Below are 4,885 nucleotides of genomic sequence, written 5' to 3'. Positions count from 1 at the left end.
CACTCCATTCTAAAGGAGATAAGCCCTGGGTATTCTTTGGAAGGAATGACAGAGAATGAGATGGCTGGAAGGCATCACCGACTCAATGGACGTGAGTTTGAGTGAACTCCGGGAGTTGGTGATGGACAGGTAGGCCGGGCATGCTGCGATTCATGGGGTCACAAAGAGTCAGACACAACTGAGCAACTGAACTGATGCACATCAGAGCCATGCTCCGCACGGCAATGAGAAGCCTGTGCATCTCAACTAGAAAACAGCCCTCGCTCAACACAACTAGAGAAAACCCATGCGCAGCAACAAAAAACCAGCATAGCCAAAAATAAATTTTTGAAAAGCCTATTGTTTTAACTGCTATACTCTTATTCTTGATCATTTGCCAGCTCTGTCCAGTTATACAAAGAAGCCCAAAATGAAATCAGAAGGCTCTTCTCCAGGTGAACCTTTTATCAGAGTGATTATTTTGATACTGTGGTGATGTAATCAGGTGTTAAGTGGTGATGGTAGGAAAGTTTGCTGCTTTTCTGCATAAGTTCTCAGACACTTAATTGTAGAAGATATATTGGCATAAAGTACCCAGGGACACAAAAGTCACTTCTCCCATGAGGAGGTTCTAGGATGAAAGACAACAATTCTTAGAATTCTCTCCTGGTTTTGTCCCCTTTAGTTTTCCTGGGGCTCTGTCCCACTTAGTGGATAAGTAAAAGATTAGATCCAATTAGTTTCAGCCTCCCCTAGGCTAACCTGTGCTGTCTGGCTGGCCTTTAAGAGACAGTTTAGAATAGAATTTTGATTTTCCCTTTCCTCGCCATGTGGCTTTAGAAGAGTCTCTTGACCTCTGAGCCTCAGGAGCTTTGGCAAGGAACCAAATGGAGTAATAAATGTGAAATCACGTTATAAGCCAGAAAGTACTTAACAGATATAAGAAAAATAGGAACTCTACTCACTTCCCAAGCACCTTACCTTATGCCTGACGTTGAGCAGTCTTCTGTACAAGAGCTTGTCTTTACAATGCTGTCAACTTCTTGTCTTGTCCAAGTGCCCAGCCTGTGTCTGGTGCATAACAGGTCTGTTGTTCTCTCAATTCAAGGAAACCCTAAGGGCCAACCTGTCCGTGGACCATCCCACCTTTTGTAGTTCTTTTCCTCAGTGCTCAGTTGTATATGACTCTTTGCAACTCCATGACTGTAGCCCACCAGGCTCCTCTGTCCGTGGAATATTTTCCAGAGAAGAATACTGAAACGGGTTGCCATTTCTGACTCCAGGGGATCTTCCCAACCCAGAGATAGAACCTGCAGCTCCTGCATTGGTAGGCAGATTCTTGATAGAACCGTACCACCTGTGAAGCCCTAGTTCTTTGAACTAGTACAGAATAATAAACTAGTAAATTTTAACTCTGTCCACAGGCAGCAAATTGCTCTGGTTATACCTCTTCCCTGAGAGTCTCTTTAATCTTTGCAGAGAAACCTATGTCCCTCAGCTCCTGGGGGGCTGACATCAGAGAGACTGATCCGATGAAAGCTGCCCCGCTCCCACCCACTCCCCCAAGATTTGTAAAGCGTGATTCTACTGAGTCTCAGGTGGAAGAACTCCAAGAAAGCATGCAATGTTTGTCAAACTGCCCTGCTAATAAGAACTACCTGAAGTACTTGTTAAAAAAAATAAATTCTGAGCCTTTCCCAGCCCCATTTAATCTGAAGCTCTTGGGAAAGGGTCTTAGAGCTGTATTTTTAACATACAGCCCTAGGTCTTCATTGTCTATTGGAAAATGTGAGAAATTCTGGAGGACAAATCCCTTATTTTTACACAAGAAGAATCTGAGCCCCAGAATGAGAGGTATTTGTCACTGGGGGAGGGTGAGTGAAGGGTGGACCCCACATGCCTAAAAGGATTAGGAAGGGAAACCTAAGTGAGTCCAGGAGGCTTAAATTAACAATAGGCAAGGGCAAAGTCTGTAGCAAACTGGGAATCCTTGTCTAAAATGGAGGCGCCTCCCTCAGCAGCCAATTGCTACCATGCAGACTGTGGGCCCACTGTTGCCACAAATAGCAAACTTCCAAGAGACAATAGAAATAAAGATTTTTCTAAGAAATTTCTTCATGTATAAATGTTGACAACTTAAAAAAATATATGTTTTTAAACAACGTGTAGGCCAAATTTCTCTTAGCTACCAGTGTCCAGGGGCTTCTCTCATGGCTGAATGGTAAAGAACCCACCTGCCAATGCAGGAGACATGGGTTGGGAAGATGCCCTGGAAAAGAAAATGGCAACCCACTCCAGTGTTCTCGCCTGGAAAATTCCACAGAAAGAGGAGCCTGGTGGGCAACAGTCCATGGAGTTGCAAAGAGTCAGACACGACTGAGCACAAAACCAAAACAACAAATCCCTATGTGAGGGTTGTGGCTGTCCCAGAAACTCACCCCAAAGGTGCTTCAAATATACCCTCCAGAGCTACAGCTCCTCTAGAGGAACAAGTGTCCCTTCACCATCCCCTGGCCAGTCTCTTCATCCTTTGGGTCTGACTCGATCTTCCCAACTTTCCCGGCCCCCCAAGAACACTTAAGCCTTGAACACAGCACATTGTCACTGATGGCCCTGCATCACAGGTGTCAGTCTTTTACACTAAACTGCACATATTCTTAAAGACAAAGACCTTGTTTTTACACTTTTGCAGCCTTGGGACTTAGTGCCCAGGGCATGACGGGCTTTCAGTAAATAGCATTAAAGAAGTGAATGTGTTGATATTGATTTCCTTATTTGATAATAAACTTTCTAAGGACAAGCGCTACCTCTTAGAGGCTACCTCTGTCTATTCTCTGCAGTACCTAGCAGAATTATAATCAATATTCAATCAGTTAAGTAATTTGTGTGGTTTGCAAAATATGATGCTAACGTCTGATCAAAGAACTCACAACCTTTTTCTGCAAGTCATCCTCATGTGCCCTCCAGAAATTTCTACCCCTTGAATTCTCGTAGCAGTTCTCTGGGTGCTTCTGCTTTGGATTTTATCTGTTGATGTTTGTGTCTCATTACTTCACTAGCCTGGAAACTCTTTGAGGTCAGAGTAGGTTTCTGATTTTTCTTTTGTAGACTTCAATATAACCAGCATAGCCCTTGCTCATAATAAGCACTCAAACAAGATGAGACTGTTGGATGGCTTCATCGACTCAATGGATGTAAGTTTAAACAAACTCTAGGAGATAGTGAAGGACAAGGAAGCCTGCCATGCTACAGGCCATGGGGTCTCAAAGAGTCGGACATGACTGAGTGACTGAACAACAACAAAATTCTTTCTTCGTGATCTTCATGAATACAACCTTTTTACACAGTTTCTTATGTTTATTGTGCTGTGTGCTAAGTCTCTTCAGTCATATCCAACTCTATAGACTGAAGCCTGCTAGGCTCCTCTGTCCATGGGATTTTTTAGGCAAAAACACTGGAGTGGGTTGCCACCCCCTTCTCCAGGGGATCTTCCTGACCCAGGAATCAAACCCGCATCTCCTGCATTGCAGGCAGATTCTTAACCGCTGGGCCACTGGGGGAATCCTGATGTTTATCTAAGGATTGTTTAAAAGGAAAAAAAAAAAGATTCAGTTCTGTTTGAGGGACACTATTGTCGTGTCGTGTCATGAATTCGCTCAGTTGTGTCCTACTCTTTGCAACCCCATGGACTGTAACCCACCAGGCTCCTCCCTCCATGGGATTCTCCAGGCAAGAGTACTGCAGTGGGTTGCCATTTCCTTTTCCAGGGAATCTTCCCAACCCAGGGATTGAACCCGGGTCTCCTGCATTCCAGGCAGATGCTTTAACCTCTGAGCCACCAGGGAAGCCCCCACCTCCCAGCCTGGTGTTAAATCATGCCATTGAGAGTTTTATTCATTTAAAGGAACCACATCTCACTGCTTGCAGCCTTCTACCAAATCTCAAAGAATAAAATTGAACCCATATAGTTGAAAATTGAGGAAACAATGATTTTATAAGGGTTATAGTAAGGCATCTCAAAACATGCTTTGACAATACTTCCAATTAACAATATACAAACAGCTCTTTCCTAGCCATGACACTTTCTTCATTTGGGAAGTAAAATATGTATTATGGGAGATTACTTACCTTCATGAGTCCTTTCATTATAGAAATTTAATTTACTGAGGGCCTTGATGAACTGCAGGAGGGAGGAGTCAATACTATTTATGACACTGAGGTAAAGTTGCCAGTGGGAAAAGTAGGTATTTTCCACAAACAACACATCTTAGAAAGAGAAGGGGATTTCTGTCCCCTCTGTAACATTTCCACCTACTTGCAATAAGCAGGGTTCAGTTCAGTTCAGTTCAGTTCAGTCACTCAGTCGTGTCCGACTCTTTGCGACCCCATGAATCACAGCATGCCAGGCCTCCCTGTCCATCACAAACTCCCGGAGTTCACTCAGACTCACGTCCATCGAGTCAGTGATGCCATCCAGCCATCTCATCCTCTGGCATCCCCTTCTCCTCCTGCCCCCAATCCCTCCCAGCCTCAGAGTCTTTTCCAATAGTCAACTTTTCGCATGAGGTGGCCAAAGTACCAGAGTTTCAGCTTCAACATCATTCCTTCCAAAGAAATCCCAGGGCTGATCTCCTTCAGAATGGACTGGTTGGATCTCCTTGCAGTCCAAGGGACTCTCAAGAGTCTTCTCCAACACCACAGTTCAAAAGCATCAATTCTTCAGCGCTCAGCCTTCTTCACAGACCAACTCTCACATCCATACATGACCACAGGAAAAACCATAGCCTTGACTAGATGGACCTTTGTTGGCAAAGTAATGTCTGCTTTTGAATATGCTATCTAGGTTGGTCATAACTTTCCTTCCAAGGAGTAAGTGTCTTTTAATTTCATGGCTGCAGTCACCATC

This window comes from Bison bison, unplaced genomic scaffold (assembly GCF_000754665.1).
Source record: "Bison bison bison isolate TAMUID 2011002044 unplaced genomic scaffold, Bison_UMD1.0 scf7180017864290, whole genome shotgun sequence".
Lineage (NCBI taxonomy): Eukaryota > Metazoa > Chordata > Mammalia > Artiodactyla > Bovidae > Bison > Bison bison.
This window is presented reverse-complemented; position numbering follows the sequence as displayed.